The sequence below is a fragment of the Nyctibius grandis genome, chromosome 8 (genome assembly GCF_013368605.1).
Source record: "Nyctibius grandis isolate bNycGra1 chromosome 8, bNycGra1.pri, whole genome shotgun sequence".
Classification (NCBI taxonomy): domain Eukaryota; kingdom Metazoa; phylum Chordata; class Aves; order Nyctibiiformes; family Nyctibiidae; genus Nyctibius; species Nyctibius grandis.
In genome coordinates, this window is record NC_090665.1 from 1,829,442 (window position 1) to 1,850,105 (window position 20,664).

Consider the following 20,664-nt stretch of genomic DNA (forward strand, 5'->3'; position numbering starts at 1 on the left):
ATTTCAAATACCATCTCCTCATTAATATACATCAGTCTGGGGAATAGAATGGAATACTTATGCAGAGATGTCACAGTTACTGTTTCTTAGTTTACTAAGTGGAACAGGTTGATGTGATACTGGGTGCTATTTGTCAATGTCTTGCTAAAATGGTTTGGGTCGAGTTATGGAGTCCAGAAAGACGGCGGCTGATAAATCAAAAGTGGATTGAGTGGACAGGAGGCAGTGATTGATACTGTGACAGGATATGAAGAAAGGAATCTTGATACGAGCATGCATGATATTGAATATGAGAAGGAAAATGGCCCTGGAGTATGGATATTATTCAAGGAAATGAGAATAATAATATCATCTTGAAATTATTGCTGGGTGAAGATTGGGATAGGTCGTATTAGAATATTATGCTTCTCTGGAATGGAGAAACTCGGATTTCGTATAATTTCCATGTGGATAGAGTCTTGTTAATATTTTTAGAGTTCTCACTGCAATTGTTCTGCAAGTTAATGGTATATGAAAATACTTATTTTAGATCAGAACTTGTAACGCAAATCTTTTAATTCCTGTAGCTTTAAATAGAATTAACCAAAATACGTTAACCTTTATTCCCTGATTTCATCCAATTCAGTGATTACAGAGTATTTCCCTATAATTTCCGTTAAATATGCAAGTCTGTTTTTATTGTCTGCCAAGTGTTCTTGGCTTTTCCCTTTACATTAAACTGAAAACTGCTGCCTTGAAATATCTTTAACACAGTTCAACTTAGATTGACACAATAACAGCTAGTACATCTACATGTATCTAAGAAGAGAAAATACCGTGTGTAGAGTAATCCTGTTTGTGGGACTGATGCCTTTGGACTGTCAGTGAAGGAAGTGTTTGATCAGGGTGGTGGTTTTTTTTTTTCCCCAGTGTGTGTGGGTACATGGTTACATCTTATTTCTTTACCATTATTCCAGTCCAATTGATTTAATATTGAAATGGGTGCATCTTATTGCAATCCAGTGGCAGGGCGACCTACTTCTTATGGGTGGGTTTGGAACAGACGTGGGTTTTTGGTATGAAAAAGCAGCTTGTTGACTGAAGTTGCTGCTTCAAACAGAGCTACGACACTGGGCAATGCTTACCCTGAAGTTAGGGGTTCTTGCTGTTGGGTTTGATGTGTTCTCAGAAAGGTCAGAGCTTCAGTCAGACACTTACTCATGGCTGGGGCAAGCTGTAAATCCTTGCTACGTATCAGTTGTTTACCTGTGTTCTTTATAGCGTGCCACTGTACGGGGACGATCTTAAGCTTTTTGCAGGCTTTTGCATGAGGGTTTTTTTTTGTCTTTGAGAATTTCCTTCTTTAATATCTTCTTAAAAATAAATCCACACCATGATTACCAAGTATTTTAGTAAAGAGTCAATATTACACAGTGAAATGTTGTTTATAAGACTTTCCAAAGACCTAAACAGTATTATCAGTGAATGCTTTTGTATTTACGATGCTTGGAATGGTGAATAGGAATGGGTCTGTCTTCAGTTAGTGTTTCTTTTTTTCCATGCATCGTGTTATTTTAGTATGGTAATATTAATGTGTTAGGGTCTTTCCAAATTAAAACCCTGCCCTATCAGATCTTACAGCTGATAACAATGTTGGATCAAGACATAATCTATACTAACTTGTATTCAAACCTTCCCTTTAGCTGCAGACTGTATCTGTCTGTTCTGGTTAGCACACGCTAATGGATAGCTTCTAATAAATTATAATGTAGACTTTTAATTACGAACAACTTCAGGAAGATTTTTCTAGAACAGCATTGGCCTGAAAAGAAAATAAAGGTTCTTAGGAGAGAGGAAGATAAAAGGGATGTGCATTTTGAGGTGGACATTAGTGTCAGCAGCAATGTGTAGTAGAAGAGATAATGGCAGATAAACAAAGAGCAAAAGTGTGAGGGGCCTTGGAAATTAGACAGGGAGTTTATGGAGGAACAGGAGGAGGTAGAGGAGAGATTAATGACACAAAAAAAAGGAAAAAGAAAACAGAAAAGAGAATGGAGTGGCTCAAGTGATGGGCAAAGATCATCACACAGATGAATTGCAGTTGTGTGGACTTAGAAGACTGATTTTTAAGAATGTTGTGAAGAAAGACTAAATTTAGATACGATGCAGCTGTATGGATTAAAGCTGAAGTTGGTTGTGGTTGCGTAGAGGTCTTGCCTGTGGGAATAAGCGTTAACGTGGGTGATGTTAGCTGTTCTGGGGCAAAGGAAAGGCTTGGGGAAGAAAGTAAAGGTTGTCTGAATTGACCATCCTACAGCCATCAGACAATATGAGTTTTATTGTCTGATGGGAATGAGATGGAAGGAATTAGGGAGTGAAGTCTGAGTAACAATAGCTGTATTGACTCAGAGCAGGGAGATAGCTACGAGGGAAGGGAGAGGGTACAAACGTGGCTCTTCCTGTGCATCTGCTGTAGGAAACAAGAAATGACAACTACGAAGAACAGGGTTGGGCACACGTTGTCAGACAGTGTTGGAAAGCTGTCTTAATTTATAAAAATGCTTTGGAAATACCTCCTTTGGCAATGGATCCAAGAATTTTCCAGAGAGAAGCAGAGAAAAGTCCTATAAGAAATCAAGCAATGCTATTGAATGAGAATATTTCTTTTAAAATGTTTCATTACTTCTTTTTTTGCCTGGTAGTAGCTACTGGAGTTACTGTTCTTTTAAAGTTTTGATCTGCTGCCTGGGATATTTTTAGTTCTGTCCTTGCTACACAAATTAACACACTCACATGCAACTAGTGGTACAGACCCACATAATTATATAAGGAATCAGTGTAAATATTACGTGTTTATCTCTCTTCTTACTGGTGGGGAAGGGGAAGTTTGGAGTCTTTGGTCCATTGGAATGTATATTTAATTAAGATATTGTAGGATTTCTTTCATTAAACTTCAAATAAAGGCTTGGGGCAGGGAAGAACTGGTGAAATTGAGATTCCTTTGCTCAGTGTGATCTTTAGTTTTTCTGTGTATGATAACGTCGGATCCTATTTCTTCTTTTTCCCCCAATAAATCAAAACCTGCAGGTTTTATTTGGGATCTTGTTGCATGACAGGTTGTATCACCAATAGTCTCTACAAATATTTTTTAGCTGCAACGATTGACTTTTTTCAAAAGGAACTTAACAGTTTGTCTACATGACTATACTGGAAAAAATACAGAGGTGAAGCAGTTGCACTGAAGATGTCCTAGAGCGATAACCCACCAATGAGCCCGTTACCGACATCTAATTGACCGCTTTGGGAAATTAAACTTCAGAAGGCAATGCCAAGGGCTCTTAAGTTATCAATAAGGCCAGATAGCTGCTAGTGACAGTTGCTTTGATGCCTTTCATTGGTATTAAAAAAAAAAGGAAAAAGCCTTAAAAAGGTATGAATGCCTAAGTGCTGTTAATTTAGAGCTAGGGATTGAATCTAATTACATGTAAATGAAATCAGTCCAGGTGTTATGTACACAGAATGTCTTTTAAGTCTAGCTTCTTATTTTTCTAAAATCTTTTATTTCTCCCTTTGGGAAAGGGTGTATTTGCAGGTTGGTGGGTTTTTTTGGGTGTGAGTGTGGGTTTTTTTTTAATGCTTCAGTTTTCTGTTTGGGAAAAGGTACTCAAGAAGACAAGAAAAATATGATTCCCCTTAATGGAGAATTGGCTTTTTGATTTCGATGTGTCTACATTCTAAACTACCGTGTATTTTTACTTTTTTTTTAATCGTCTTTTTCTCTGCTACCAAAGCTCTGGCCATGAAATAGTATCTATTATTTTTTGCTGCAGAGATCATGTTTCTAGAGGCAGCTATGCAAACCAACATATAGCAGATGTCTTAAAGATGCATCAGTAATGTAAGACCATCATTGTTTGCTATGTAAATTGCTGCTGTTCCAGTGTTAGTTTCCAGAATGTGATTATCAAAATGTGAAACACAAAATTGTAGAATTTAGTAGAAACATTTTACCCTTTACTTTTATTCCCATCTTTCATTCTTTCTAATTCTAATAACATATGACAGTAACAGTATCTAGTTTAAAAAGATGCAGGTGAAAAACATGTTTTTTTGCCACAAAAGTGTTTTACTATGTCTTTTCTACAGGACTCATCAGAAGGTAAAAAAACCCCTAGCAAGAGTAACAGTGACCCTGTAACAATAGGATACAAGTAGCTGTCAACCCTGTGTATTTCAAAAATTCAAACTGAATTTTGTTCAAGTCAACCTTGCTGAAGTTGTATGTGCCAGGGTTGAGATTACATGGACAACCCTATTTCTGCTTCGCTGTTCACGATAGTTTTAATGATGGATTACTGTTTCTTCCACGGATTCTTTGCCACGTTTACTTCACGTATTAATAGATTGGTTACCATAGTTCTTCCCAATTATCTTTGTATTATTACTCTCATGTTGTTTTATTCAAGTTAGATGAGGAGCAGTTCTAACAAGACTTGTTCCTATAACCGGCCACCTTGGATCAGGGGTCAGCAGCGTTTGAGGATGCTGTGCCTGATGCTTTGCTTTTCTCAAACTAGAGGTTAAATATGTTGCTAGAAACATATCAGGGCCTGGGAGAAATTAATTACCAGAGAGATAAGATGTTCATCAGTAATGTCTTGCCTCTGAGGCTGGAAGCTAGTCTGCAACTTTGTGGGAGCCAGGACCCAGGGACCACTGCCTTTCTTAGCTATTGTTCTCAAGGTATCATGGTTCTTTGCTCCTAGCTGTGCTGTATGCCATTCAAAAATCCATCTTTGTGGCAGGGATGACTCTTGCTTTAGAGGATCTTTTTGTTGTTTTGGTTTTTAGAGATGATCACTCTTCAGTATAAATCAGCATACATGCCCTGGAATTCCTTGATCACTGCTTTTGTCCAAGATTTCAGCTGAAGCCATAGCTCACTAGCAGGGCATTGCTGTCTTCGTCAGTAGGGCAGTAGCTGCTGCGTACGGTATTTTTGGTACCTTTGTACAAACAAATTTTATCCCATAGAAATCAATTGTACTTCAAGAGCCAGATAGGCAGCTGCCAGTGTTTGTTGAGAAATCTAGGAGAAGATAGGAAGTTAATATCTATACCTTAATATTAACTGTAACTTAAATATTTTGGATGGACTTTTGTAGAATTTTTTAATTTTGAATCTTCACGTTTTCTGCCAATTCATATCTACATACCTCCAAAAGACTGTGAAACATATGCTTTCAATGTGGAATTTTCTTATCCACAAATATTGTTTTAAAATATTCTTCAGTTGCGGTTTTCATAGGAGCATATCAACCCCTAGGAAGGCAAACTGGAAAACGCTCATTGACTTAAAGGGTTATATTATGATGAGCTCAAATAACTGATTTAAATTTTTTTGTAATTCTGTGCTGCTGTTTTATATCCTAGAAATGAAGGCATGGGCAGTAGTATGTTGGTTTTTTTTTTTTAAATGATGCATATACTGTTAGATAACTATTTTTCTTCTATAGTTTTTGCTTCTCTTATATGGAAACATGCAGGGGTAAGCTAAACTGTAATAGAATTTAAATTAATCTGTGGCATAGCACTGAAAATCTGTTACCAGTCTATATCAAAAAGATATGCTAAAAGTTTTCCTGCTAAAGCTCTAAGCTTCTTGATTGGAGAATGGATAAAAAAAAAATCCTTTTCCTATTTTTCTGCTATATAGTCTTCTTGAAGTTCTTCCAAATTAGATTTTAAATGCCAATTAGGAGGTTGAATATACTAAAATAAAAGCAAATACAACCAAAATGGCCTCGCCTTATGGCTAGTTAGGCTTTTTCTCTCAAAAGCAGAACCTTTGCTCTGAGCATGGCTTTGAGAAAGATATTCAGCTTAATGAACACATTAATTAGAACCATAACTATTTATAAGATAATTAGAAACGAAGCACGGTAAACTGGGCTTTTCCTGCAATTAATGGAGGATTAATTACTGGAGGTAATGAAGTGGATTTTTAAATGCATTAAGGTGAAGTACAGAGATGTGCAAGGCTTTGTGATAGTTGCATAATTATTCCAGGCTGTTTGAGCATAGCTCATATGAGATCGCTAATAAGCATCATTGCATCATTATGTATGCACTTAAAAAGACTTACCACCAAAATGACTGCCTAATTATTTCTAATTGGCAGGAGTCTGTGTAGTCATTGAGCTGTTTGTAGCCATTTTAAGGTTCATTTAACTATCCTTGGGGCCATGTGATAGATGGAAAAAAGCTTCAACTACACGCTGGCCTTGGCTGGCGCCGTTAATCAGTTTTGGTGGGCTTCAGTTTGAAATGCATTTGCTCATGCAAAGGTCAAAACCTGAAGTAGTCCAAGCAAAGTTTTGCTTTTTGAAGCCACTTGACTGTATTCATTAGCAATTAGTAAAATAATTGTGTCTGTCACTATATTTGGATTTCCATATGACTTGGTATTCTTTCATCGCTGTCCCTTCTTATAGCATATTAGCTTCACTGGAAACCAAATATTCTTCCAACAGACCCTTTTAGCAACTTCAGTGCAGCGGCATATGTTCCCATATACTACCTTTCTTCGTTCATTTGTTCGCTTAAACAGCGCAGTACATTTCAACACAATCCTCTAATTTGCCTCCGATTGATTGCTGAGTGAAAGTTTCTACCCAAGGACAACATTTTAGGGCTTTTAAGGGTATCTCTGAGGAATTAGTCGTTAAGCATTAAGAGAGGAAGCAAGTAGTAGTCAAATCGAATTCTGACGTTGACCAGAGTTTTGTAGTTAGGGGCATCTATTTCCAAGATGTTGACAGCGATGTATATTCAAGGACATCTTCTGGCAGGAGAAAGCTATGTAATAATCATGCTTGCTTAAAAACTCCTTACATGAATGGTAGCGCACTAGTTCTGTCAAGAATTACATCAGAAATGTTGTGACCGTCATTTGAAAATGACCTTTTTGAAACGTTATAATTAGGATGTGGTTATTTTATCTCGCTGTGTCAGATTTAATGTGACATCCCATTAGGGAAGCGTTTGTGAAAGTTTTCAAGGAGCGCGTTGTCCTGTTGGACGTAATCGTAACCATCTGTGGGGTGTTGTCAGTGTACATAAGCCATTCAGATAGCTTAAGAAAACACCGATGAGCAAATTGTAGGCTAATAAAATCAAGGTCAGCTTTGCCATTTTTGCTACAAAAAACGTGGTTCTAGTAAGTTAACGTTAAAACGCAAGTTTAAAAAATAATTGTTCAGATGATGGTTAAATTATAAGATTGATTGAAAATAGTTATTAATTTTAAAAAAAGCAAAAAATATAATTTATTAATGAAATACAAGCTCAAGTAACAGATAAGGGGTTAAAGCAAGTGAGTTGTGGTAGCATAAACTAAAATATAAGCTAATCCTTAAGGAAAGCTGCAGAACTCCTTCAAATTTTTAAAAGTTGTTTTAATTTTGAGACTTTTATAATAGTAATCTTTGAGATCACTTGCATAAACAAATATTCAAGACAGAAAAAGGAGTGTGTATTGGTGCTGTTGTAGGGCCCAGCTGCTCACTGAGGAGTAAAACAGCGACCTGTCCTGATGGAGTCCGTAGTTGTATCTGATTTAGAGGATAAAGACAAAGTTTGCATGCTTACACACCTTACACCTTTGGTTGTCCTATCTGCTGGACCCAACGAGTGAGTATTTGCTCAAATCAGAGTATATCAACAGTTTTCCAGCTGCACACTGCAGAGGTGCATTAGATTGCAACTCTATTCTTGAGTCCAAGTCAGTAGAGCCCCTTACTCAGAGGGGTGGTAATTAGGGGTTGTTTGGATGCCTTGTTACCCCGAGCCTGAAAGGAGCATTAGAAGTCTGAATGTTGTGGATCAGGCAACAGGATAAAGTAAGATCTGGAGTATCCTGATGAAAGCTTTCCTGAAGACTGTGGTAAAGTATCTGAATTATGGAGTATTCCCATGCTTCAGCTAAATTAAAAAGATCGAATTATCTGAATAATACAATGAAGTCTTGACCTTATTTCAGAACATGTCTTACAGGAAGCTGATACCATCACAAGATTGGTGCATCTTATGAAGCTGAAGCTTCGTATCCAAAGTTACCAAGTTTCTAGAACGTTGCAACTGTGAAGTACAATAGATTGTTAGAGGTGATATCATCTCATCTGAGGAACGGTAACATCTTGATTGCCTGTGGTTAGTCAACGTACTCTTATGTTACTTGTAAGAGGAAAGAGCCAGACAGGGATCAAGCTCTTAGTGTGCTGTCTGCAGTATCGATGAGTATTCAAAATAACATTTCAGCCCCAAAGACCTGGTAGTCTGATTAGTAGCAGGAAACAATAGGTGTGGGGAAAAAACAAAGTTGGAAAGACATGAAAAATATACAGCAGTAAAACAACTGCCAGCACAACGAACTGCAGGCAGCTAGCGGTGGCATTGTAGGCGTGGAGACATCAGTGACTGCTGAAGAGGCATGTGGAGGTGGCAGAGGGGTGGCAGGCAAGTTTTCCATAGCTTAATCTGTGCTACTACCTTTCAGTTCCAAAATCTTGTTGTATTCCAGTCCCCTCCCCTCCAGCTTCCCCATAACGGTGTTAATATTCTGGGAGTCGTGACGTAGCTGTTGGGAAGAGAGTTGGGAAGCTCTTGAGGGACACAATAGGTAGTGTTTTATTTTTGGAGTCAGCTTGTTAACTGTATAATTTTGGTAATATTCTCAGTGATGGAAATAATACAGTTTGCATTTTAATTCTTGCCTTCAGGTTTCAAAATTGAGATGAGTGTAGTACGTAATAGCTGCTGTTGCAGGCTGCTTGCAGATTCAGGAAGGCCACGCAGTGCTGGTCTGTAATTATTTTGTGGTTTTGCTGGGGTTTTCTGAGGTTTTGTTATTTTATGTTTTAAACAAAAAGCAAAGCTTAGAAAAGAATTCCATAGTAAAACTGAGAATCTTCTTAAATGAAGGCATAGCTAATGTAGAAATTTCATTTTAATTGATTGTTATTACCCATTTAAATTGGGACTAATATCAAGTATTTTGTGATCCCTATCATCAGTTGATCAGAACAGTCATAATACATTTTGAAGTATAATAATCAAGTAGTTTTGCTTTATGTATTTTTTAAAAACAGTTCAGATTTTGTTGTTTCTCTCTTTGATATGTTTTATTTTACAATATTTTATCTTACCGTTGCAGGTTCCATGATGAAAACATGTTTTCTTTGGAATACTAAGTGACATTTTCAGAGTTTCTTTCTCACTCCTTCCTTGGAGTTCTTAATTAGTCATTAGAGTTGGAGTTTGGGAAAGACACAAGAGGGTTATAGGTGACAACTTCCAGTAGATTTTGCATCCTATGAGCCTGTCAGCTGTGTATTCTTCATCAGTCTCCAGCAAATAAGCTGTTAGTATTCATCTAGGAGAATATTAATAAAAGACCACGCTTTTCTCTATGTACTCTGTGTTTGTAAAATACAAAATCTTGAAGTAAGATGCATCTAACTTGCATGTAAATTAGAAAATTATCTTTGCATTTATGGAATGTGTATTGAAAGATAGTAATAAAATATACAAACTGTTTATGTTTTGTCTTCAAAAGATTTTGCCAGCATGGTGTGATACGTTTTTGCTTTGTGTGTGCGCTTTAGGAGTTTCTAAAGCCCTTTTATGACTTAATTTTCAGAGGCTTGATCCTATAGTAAAGTTATGGCTATTTTCATTAAATATGTTAAGATTTTTTTTTTTTAATTTGGGAAAACAAGATGATATTCTAAAAGTCTTTTTATATGCTTCATAAACCTAATGTGGGAAAAAGTGTAGGTGGAATACCTCAAACTTTTTACATCTCATAAAATTTAAACCTAAAATATCTGGTTATCACTGAATTAAAGAAAAAAGTTTCCATTTGTCTTAATTGTGAGCACAGAGTAATGGTTTAATTTGTTACCAGTCAAGTACAAGTAGACGCACAGCTTTTCATCTAAGTATTGTTTCCAAAGTGTCATTTGAGACCTCTGTTCATCACGTGGATCGAGTCTGTCTCGATAGTTCCAGTCTTTTAAATTAGGTATTTGTTTCCAAGAACAAGCATATGCTGTAATCTTGTCTTTAAGCAGTTTTTTGAGCCTTCTGAATGGTACTGCACGTTGGGGTAGTGTTGAAGAATGAGAAATGTTGAGATGTTTTTCTGTTGGTTCAGTTCTGGATCCGTGCTGGTGCTTCTTGGTGGTTTGAGTGGCTGCTGTGGACACCGCTGGTGCTGTAGTGCTCTGGGTTGGGTTTGGGGTTTTTGTTCTTAGTTTATGAGAACAGTCAGTGTTCTGTGGCATAAATTGATTTCAAGCATCTGTTTAGGTAATTCCGTTCAGCTGTCTAATATCTCTTTGTGGATGTAAGTATACATAAATATTATAGCATCTTTAAGCTCAAACCATGGTTGGGGCCTCAATCTTAGATGTTTTACAATCACAAAAACTAAACCAGCGGTCTTGTCAAACAGAGACAGAAGAGTAGCACTTACCTGTAACTAATTTGAACTTCTCAGAGGCACTAGGGAAGTGAAAAATTCGACCTTGAAATCTCTCATTTATGTTCCTTGACTGTTTAAGATAATACTGGAGGTGTTGTCAAATTTACAACAAATAATTACCTGGACAGTGGTTCCATCTGGAAAGTGAATTCAGCCTTTTTTCGTTGCTGTGTGATACCTCCAGATCTTCCTGTCATAGCAGATGCAGAGTCACTAATGCCTGCACAATGTAGAAACAAATAATTTGGTGTATTCATTGAGAGAGCTAAAAGTAAGCTGGACCCTTGTTTTTTAAAATAGATTCCAGGTGTATCAAGAATAGAATAACTGCATGTGTGTGTATAAACTAATTGCAAAGCCTGATTAATTTTCTTGCTAATAGAATATGTTACCTTATTCGTTCATATAGAATTCAATTATTTTTCTATTATTTTTTTTGAAAAGAACGTAAAAAAAATATAAAATGTCTTTTTATAGGGTTAGACAATCTAAAGGAACAGAAGTTTCATACAACCCACTTTTCCTGGTTGCTTTTTCTTCAACCTAAGCAGTGGCAGTTCTGAAATTCAGTTAGGAGAGGAAGGAATCCTTCTTGCTGGTATCTTTGTGTGGCAAACTAACAACTGCTTTGCTTTTGCCTCACCTGGAGGTTGAGTAGCTTTTAAACTTTTGTGTGAGCAGAAAACAACCTGGATATTCTCAACTCAAGCTTTGCCAGGGGAGGTTCAGGTTAGACATTAGGAAGCATTTCTTCTCAGCAAGGGTCATTAGCCATTGGAAGGGGCTGCCCAGGGAGGTGGTGGAGTCACCATCTCTGGAGGGGTTTAAGAAAAGCCTGGCCATGGCACTTAGTTGACATGGTCTAGTTGCCATGGTGGTGTCAGGGCAATGTTTGGACTCGATGATCCCAGAGGGCTCTTTGAACCTGATTGATTGATTGATTGAACTGATGCAAGGTTATTTTTTTGTTCTTGTTAACAGATTACTGGAATAATAATTACTTATCAACCTTAACTTTGGTTTTATATAGAAGTTTATATATAGTATATGTGCAGCTGGGTATTGCATACATTTGTGTTGGTGTGTGTGTTTTTTATGCCCTTGAAGTCTAGAATTTCTGCTAGAACTGCTTTGAATGAGAAGCAATGGGAAATCAGAGGGGTGGCTTTTTTTCTTAGTTTATTTAGCAGCCAGGGTGGTGTACTAACTCCCAGTTCTATACCATTTTACTACCCAGAGGTTATTAGAATTAAATTCTAGCTTTTACCATTCAGTCATGAGGTGGCTACATGAATGTAGGGTTAGAAAAAAGTCCTGTTTTGAGACAGCCTCTAAGAAAAGAAAGACATGAAAGAAATTAATTTCATGAAAAAAAAGATGTGTTCTTAAACCAATGGTCCTAACTTGAGGTGAGATCTTTGCAAAGAGAGGCCATCCAGGGTCTTTGTACAGATTAACAAGGGAAATGAATGATGCAACATGTTTCCACCCAATGTAGATGAGGTCAAAGATCCTCAGCTCCTTTGGACCGGTTATATCTAGGGCAATTAGTGACCTCTGCGTAAGCTAAAGGAGTGAAGTGGGGAGGGAATCCCCTCCTGCCATCACTAGTGGAGTGGAACTGTTTGCAGTGGATCGGTGGGAGCTGTTCACACAGCTCTTCTCCCTTCCCCAACCCCAGCCAGCACACTTCATTACACTTCCTTTGGCCACAGCTGCTCCCGCAGTCCTGCCTCTGCATCAAAAAGCCTGTTGAAAAATAGCATATATAGTGTTCTGTGCCGAATGCAAAAATAATGTGTATCCAATAACACTGCAGTTAGGTTTTGTACTTCCATACATATCTGTAATGTGCATCTGGCCTTCTCCAGCAGCTCACACTTCTGCACGTGAGGAAATGCTCCTCAAGCGAGCCATTTGACGGAGGAAGCAAGTTACAGTTACGTACCGGTTAGTGTAACGAGCTTTGTTAGGTGTTTTGTAAAAGCACATCAATAAAAACAACTGGTTTATCTCCATGCTTAAATAGCAGCTGTTTAATCTGTGATTTATATTTCTGGTTTTCAGATAATACTTAATAAAGTCTGTTTTCTGGTTTTAGTTTTCAGCGAAGGCTTTTGTTGAAGTGCTCCTGCAGCTGGTAGGGTCATGGTCAGCTTTCTGGTCTATCACTCCTTTCTGAGGCACGGAGTCCTGTCAGAGTCCACGAGAAGCAAGTCTGAGTGAAGGACTGCTGACACAAAAGCTCAATTTAAGTAAACTTTAGGTATTTCTGGAGTAAATTCTTTTCGCCCAGTTGTTGATCTCCTGTAGGTTTTCCGACACCTTTGTGGTGACGTGGGCGTGCTGAACTGGAGATACACTGTCGTTGTTAGCGCTGGATCTAGAGTCTTCCAGCTACTGTGAGCAGACTCTTTGTAGGATAGACAAGGCAAAGGGGCAAAGGCAGTGCTTTAATCTGCTTTGGGGGTGAGAAGAGAGACCAGAGGGTGGTAGTCTGGAGAACTAGATTTGTAACAAATGGACTGCTTGAGAAGAAACAAAACTTACAGTAGGGTCTTCTCTATCGGTTCTGTCCAGCTGCATTTATGTACTCTTCATGCCAAACTTTCAGTAACTACTGTTTTTTTAATTACAGCTTACTCTAATTTTGAGTATTATTTCCTCAAATGTTTGATTATGTAATTAACATAATTTATAGGTGGAGAATGGTTTATTGCTGAACTAAGTTGGTGCCTGTATCTGGTGAATCCATTTTCTCAGTTCTGTGAACAGGGTTCTTGATTGTCCTGGTTATCGTTTGTATTTCATCTTGCTTTTCTCTGGCACTATGGACGATGTTGTTGCCATCTTTAATATCCCTCTATTTTGTCACTTACCAACTGTCTAAACTGGTGGCTTGAAACAACTTCTTTTTCCTCTTAGCACCAGTCTCATTTCAGACTAACAAGGCGACTCTGCTTCTGCCTAGTTTCATTTTCACTCACCTTATATTTAACAATAAGTAAACAAACCATATTATCATACATAGTATCTATATTTAACTTCCTCAAATGCATGCATTTTAAAATTGCAAAATGTGACCTGAAATGTTTTATAGAGGTAGCCATATTAGCATTAAAATATATATATATAGTATTAATAATTTCTACACTCTGAACAACTGCAATTAATGCTTGAAATTATTTTGCCTTCCCCAAGAACTTGTACTATGATTTTTTTTTTTTGGTAGTGAAGTTGAGTTAAACAAGAAACTTTCTCTTAATATGCTTTGAAAGAGAACACGCCGTTTTGCCACAATTAGTTGTGCGTTTGCGATGTGCCTTTATTACCCATATGAATACCCAGGTTTGATGCAATGCAGTGGTGTTTCATTGTTCTTTCCCAGACTTTTGATTTATTGCTAAAGTATTAATGAGGCATGAATTTGTTGGGTTTTGTTTGTGGCTATTGAGCTAATAATAATCTAATAAGAATTGTATCAGCTGAGAGATACTTAGAAGAATGCCAGGGAAGAACTTGACATCTCAGAAACTTTCCTTTGAGTGGTGGTTGCTGTTTGCCAACAAAATAACTTATTTTCTCAACAACTTCCCTTCACTGAAAGAGCGCTTGTTTTCTTCTGTTTGAGCTGTCTTGGTTTTGTGCTCGAATAATTCCTCTTTCTGTTTAAAAAAAGTCCCTCTCGGTGACTGTTTGCAAATTGTAGTGTTTTGAAAAGATTAGATTGTACCTATAAGATATAGTTCGATGCTTTAGTGCAATATAATTGGGGAAATACTAAACGACACTGACCTCATTTCCTTTAGAACAATGAAAATTAATAGTTTCACGTTTTATTAGGCTGATATTCCAGATGTAGTGTACATTTAATTAAGTGTAGTTTCCTTTTGGTTATGGTATGTGTATCTGCTTTTTGTCGCAAATTCTTTCTAGTTTTACAGTTTTCCACATGTTTTCTTTCACCATTTATGATTTTTTCAAAGCGGAGCTATAAGGATTTAAATCACTTTAGCATGCAGCAAAACAGTTCCCATTCAAACAATAAACGCCATTTTAAAAAGCCTTTAGATCTTCTGTCACTTCATAAATATAAATGTATAAAAACATTATGCAGTTGTAGTGCCCACCTGCTAATTAAATGCAGATTTCCTCAAACTTGTTTTAAAATCTGCTTATTTGTTTCAACTCTGTCTCTGTTCAGAATACATATGGCCCTTGTGAAACTAATTATGCTTATGGAGCAGCTGTTAAATTTAGTGCAACTAATTTTATCCAATATTTTACATTTTAATTGATTACCTGTGAAGAAATTAGCAAATTAACACTTATTGTGCAGTAACTGAATGGGCTTTTATGGATACTTTCAGTTTTTACAAGTGGACTAAGTGTTGATGGAATAAAGACATTTCTTAGGATTTTAGATAGGAAAGTTATTGGTGAGCCTTGATTATCTGGTGTGAGAATTTAGGGATACTGAGTGATGCCAAGCATCTGTGTGTTCTGTAACTTAGACATGAAAAGCAGATTGGAAAGTAATAGCTTTTCACAGAATTTTGGTAACATATGGGCTTATCTGGATCTAAGAACTCTTTGAAGAGCTTTGAACTTGACTAAATGACTTAACCTTTGGCATGGTGGGTGGGTGCTTTGTGTGTGTCGCTCGGGGGAAGGGGTGTGCGTGCTGGCAGTCTCCTCTCCAGCTTCATTTTTTTTTTCCCCTCCAATAGTTCTATAATTTGAACACTTTGGGACTTGCTTTAATATGAATAATTGGGTTTGTTTTTATTTTTCGACAGTCATAAAATAGCAAATCTTCATTCTCTGCTTGATCTGTGGACTTTTGTTCTTGTTTACTGATGAGTTCTTGGCACAGATGACTTCTTGTAGCTCCGTTTCATAAAGTTATATCTTTATTTCCTGTTCTGTATATATCGTGAGATATTTTAATAGTAATCCATAGTAACATACAGGTGAATCTGTCCATGCTACAAATGGAAATGTACCGCAGCTTGTTATACACTGAGCAGCAAATTTAGTGTACTTTAATTTTCACTTTATGAAATTATCTTCCAGTGTCAAGAACCTATTGCGTGTTTTGGATTTAATATAGGCCTCATGGAAGCTTGCATAAAATGTTCTTAAATGTTTTAGGATTTTGGGCTTATAGGCAAAGAAAAAAGACAGGTTATCTTATCAAAATGGTAACACACTGTACAATGAAGTTCTGTGGCATTAGGTGCAGCTTCTCCGTGTGCCTAGGCCTGGCTCTGTGCAGGTAACATTAGCCATTGGAAGGGGCTGCCCAAGGAGGTGGTGGAGTCACCATCTCTGGAGGGGTTTAAGAAAAGACATGGTGGTGTCAGGGCAATGGTTGGACTCGATGATCCCAGAGGGCTCTTCCAACCTGGTTGATTCTGTATAACGGCCCTCCAGTTTGAGGTTGGGCCGTGCTCGTCTGCTGTTACCGAGAGGCTCTGCCCCATGAACCCAGCCTGCGCTGCTGGGGGGTGACACTACGAAATACTGAACGTATTTTAGGCAATATGAAGCATCATTTTTCTTGCTGGTCTTGATCTTAATTTTTTAATTACCTGCAACCTCGGTGTACTACAGAAAGGTCGGTTGTCTTACCTGAAGTTGTCAAAGCGTGATCTAAATCTCTGAGGTTTCATTGCTCAAATTCTGCAGTTGCCACAGAAAAGTGGATGTTAGAGGTTGAACGTTACCTCTTTCTCTAAAAGGAAGAGAGAGGGGGGGAAGAAACAGCATAGAAATTACATAGAGAAAACTATTTGGATCGCAAAGGCAAAGACTTGAAGCTTCCAACATTCCAGACTTGCTTTTAAATATTGTCTTAGTCCTGTCCTGATGTCTGTGGGACGGTGTGTGCTCATACGGTCACTGGCTGTTACCCGCGGGGTTCAGACAGGACCAAGCTAAATGGGGAGTCATGGCTCCTCTGTTGAATAGTCTTCTTGTCACCTGGTTCGTTGGAGCTCGTGTTTGGTGGTGTAGAATTAGTCTTGAGTTGTATTAACAGGTGGGTTTAGCCTGGGATGTAAGAGAGATTGGAGCTTCCCTCAGAGCTGGAGGAAATTAGGTGGGTTTTAGATGTTGCGGTCTTAGAACAGTTGTAGGTAAGAGGGAGAATGTAAATGGCAGTTTGTTTTGGAAGGACTTCCAATAAATAAAGTCCCAGGAAGAGTAGTAACATCTGCCTGTGTACAAACATAGCACATCTTTTTGTGTACTTTGTGGGAAACTGTGCTTTTCCTTACTTTGTATTTTAAAAATGGTTTTGTGCCATTTCTTTGCTTTCTGAATACATGTTTTTTGCCTCTCAGTATATGGTGTTGCATACCTTTGGCTTCCTTCTCGCTGTGAATCTAATCTCTAGCTTCATTTATTTAAGTTTTCTTAACTTTATTGAATCAACCATCCCATTTTTGTTCTCATGTTTAAAATGCTTGGCTCTTCCCCCTCCTTAAGATTACATTTTGTGCCTTCTTTAAAAGATAAAGTGAGTCTCTTCCTTGCTTATTCTTTTGGTCAATCCCTTCCTTAAGCTTTTCAGTTTGGGGAGGAAGAACCCTTAGCTCATACTTTATACACAGTAGCAGAGATTGGGAAGATTGTGGTCTTAGCTGCTTAAGCTCAGCAGTTCTTCTACGGTTTATTGCTGGCTTCCTGTTAATTCTGGTTCAGTTTTAGAAGTATTGCTGGCAGAACTTATTTTATCATGTAAGGTGAAATTGTTCTAGAGAATTATGCCACAAAGTTTATTTTTACTGTCTTATATCTGTTGTCTTATTTAGTCTCTGTGCTTCACTTTATCAAAAAGTGGCAAAACTACATAATGTGTCTTAAAGCATAATATACTAAGCTGTTACTTAGATAATTAAGCAAATATATTTTTAAAATTTCCATGCCTCACTTGTGTGAGAAGTCTCTAAGATTTTTTTTCAGACTAGCAGAAGACTTAAACAAGAGTTGAGATTCAGCTTAAATTTGTCAATAAAACTGTGTTGTGCTTGCTTAGTGTTTTTTTTTCTAATAGTCCTCCATTCTTATGACTTTGGATAGATTGTGAAGGAAAAAGGTTAATACAAAATCAGCTTTTTCAAAAACATGCATTGCTGCACAACATCGGAAACACAGTGTTTCCCCCAGTTTAAAAATGATTAACAGAATCTGAGTTTCACTGGCATTCAGCAATGGAAGGGAGCATTAATGTTAGACTCTTCTGTTTTTATTTCCCTCAGTTTTCCTTATTTACTTCACCCCTGTTCATGACTGGGGTTAGTACATCTTTCTGTATTTCTGGACTTGTGTTGCTTCATCTGTGCTTTATAAATACTGTTTGTAATCAAGATACATAAATACAATGAACTTAGGCAGTGTTAATTTTTGGGGCAGGGCTGTAGCTCTGCAGCATTAAGGGACAATACTGAAAAATTAAATATTTGCGAAGAACTTTGTACAATGATGGAAAACCCAGGAAAACTCCTCTTTGGAGGAGGTCAGGCTGTGTCTCTGTGCGGATCCATCACAGGTCAGCGTGGCTGGTGGTCACCTGCATCAGGAGGCTGTGTTAGGGTGTGCCTGTCTCTATCCCTCCCCACTCCTGTCTTGGCTGCTCTGCCCTGCACCGAGCAAATAAACCCCGTGTATATCTTAGCTACTGGAGAAGAAATATATAGGAGGGACTCTGCAAGTGTATTCAGGTGCAGCAGAATACACTAGATCCACTTTGCAACCTTTTTTCCGCACTGTTCCCTCTGTAGATCCCCTAAAATAGGGCATCGCAGTCAGTTTGGGTTGGGCTGGGGGTCTGCAGCCCACGAAGGCAGATGGACTTGACACCTGAACTGCCCTGAAGACCCTTCTGCGTGTGCGAACTCGTTATCTGAGCTGACAAGTCTGGCCATACTGAAGCTGTCTCTGCATGAAGCCAATTCTGGGTTGTCTGCATCTGTGCTCTGGGCTGATCTACAGCCCCCATCAACTGCTCTGGCGACGGAAGGATTGACTGGACTGGTGTGTCCTGCAGAGTGCAACTTCACATTTCTGTTGAGGTCTTCACTGTAATACCCCAGTGACAGTCATCTGCCTGCCTGACTGGGACAGGGAACACAACCTGCATCAGCTATTTTCCATAACTGTAAAACCCAAAGGATAAACAATGATTAGGGATCACTCTTGGCTAATTAATTTTGTGGGTGCAAAAGATTGCAAATGAAAGAGCAGTGAAAGCTTCTGTAAAGAAAATGTTCATCACTTTGTCAATGCTGTTATAAATACATTATTACAAATTTGATGTGCCAAGTCTCCTTTTAATTTTTGAAAGCTGTTTTTCTGTATATAAATTATACCTGCCGTTTGTTTGACTTAGACATGTGAACGAACAGAAAAACAGAAAAACCATCTCTGGAGGTGTTTAAGAAAAGACTGGATATGGCACTTAGTGCCCTGGTCTAGTTGCCATGGTGGTGTCAGGGCAATGGTTGGACTCGATGATCCCAGAGGGCTCTTCCAACCTGGTTGATTCTGTGATCTTTCTGTGAACAGAAATCTAGGATTTGAGCATCCAGCTAATCTGAACAGAGTCTGCTGTTATTTGCAACTGTGAAAGGTTGATGTGAGAACAAGTTCAAATTTGAGCTGAGAAAGTAAGCTCTCCTGCAGGAAATATTTTAGATTCCTCAGTTATTTCTGTCTACAGGACAGAAGGACTACACCCTTGAGTAAGGAGAGGTCCTGCATCAAACGAAGGTGGTTTGTGTTGCTGTAGGGTGCTTTTGTTTGTTTGTTTTACTGTTTCTGATCCTGCATCTTGCCTGCAGAGTTCTCAGAAATCGTGGTTACCTTTGAATAGTGAATGTCCGCGGGGTCGTGGTCTGTAAATCTGCACCTGCCTCATCACGATGCTTGTAAACCCACTGTCTTTGTGCCAACCAAAAAATAGATCTAATATCCCAAATACTCTTCTAGGTCAAAACTTCCTCTACCCGCGAACTAAAGAACGGGTGGATGCTTTTTAATTTGTGACGACATAATAAAAATCCATTTTGAGACAGCAAGTGTTCTGTAGTTCATAATACGCCACTCAAGTGGTAATTTGATTGATTGTATTAGTGCTAATAGCGTGACCGATAAGAGGAGATATTGTGTTGCAAGAGTTGCCATCTGCTGAACGAAACGTAAAGCCGAGGTCTGACCTCGAGCGCTAGTCTGAGAGGCTCGATGGCAGGAGTAGGTACGTTCACCCCAGCACGCTGGACAAATTCCAGACTCAATAACAACATTTTTCCTAAATGTAATTTATAGCTTCATCTGGATGTAGCTTATTCTATTGTTGAGTTTTATTAAACAGTTGTTGCCTTTTAAATTGAGTGATCTTTTGGCTGTGATTCTGCTTTTAAAGCCCTTTGGAGTTTTGCACTCCAAAAGGTGCTAAAGAAATTTTTTATACTGTTTTAAAAAATGCCCTTCCCCCTCTAAACCTCTCAGTACTTAATGAAACTTTTCAATGAGGTGCCATCAGAACTGTTACGAAGACGTACGTTGTAATAGAAACTAATGCAAACTTGAACTGCTGTTTTCCTAAATATTCATTGTCTGTAGCTACTCATGTACCATAGAAAAGATATATTGATCCATGATAAATTATAATTAATATAAATAAATTAAAATTTAGAAAATAATCTAAAAAATTCAGGAATAATGAAAAGTTTTTTTGTATACATATAGAAACAGTCATATTGTAATAATCCTTGATCTTTTTTTCATTCAGGTATATCAGTAACAACATACATTTATTAGAGAGGAATGAGTAACATGATTGAGAACAGAGTATCCTCTAGCCATGTAGGAGCTTGTAACCAAGTATGTGCACAAGCCCTTGCACCTGTATGAAGTTTCTCGCATTATTTGGCCTGTAGGGTTGGCCCATTTATAGGTTTTCTACAAAGTGTGTTTCAAATCCAAATTTGATACTAAGAAGCTGTGTTCAAGTGTCAGCTCTGCAGGCTAAAGATAGGGGTTTGGACACGTCACTTCTGGTTTTTGTTGGAACATTGTTATTAGTAGTAATGTATTTAATACGTAAATACAAGCACTTTATAGCAGCTGTAAAT

General features: G+C 37.9%; 1 protein-coding gene across 3 annotated transcripts in view; it reads left to right on the forward strand.

Moving 5' to 3' along the window:
- Positions 1–20,664, forward strand: part of RSRC1 (arginine and serine rich coiled-coil 1) — a 150,344-nt gene that overhangs the window by 12,858 nt on the left and 116,822 nt on the right. The gene's annotated exons all lie outside the window — the stretch shown is intronic.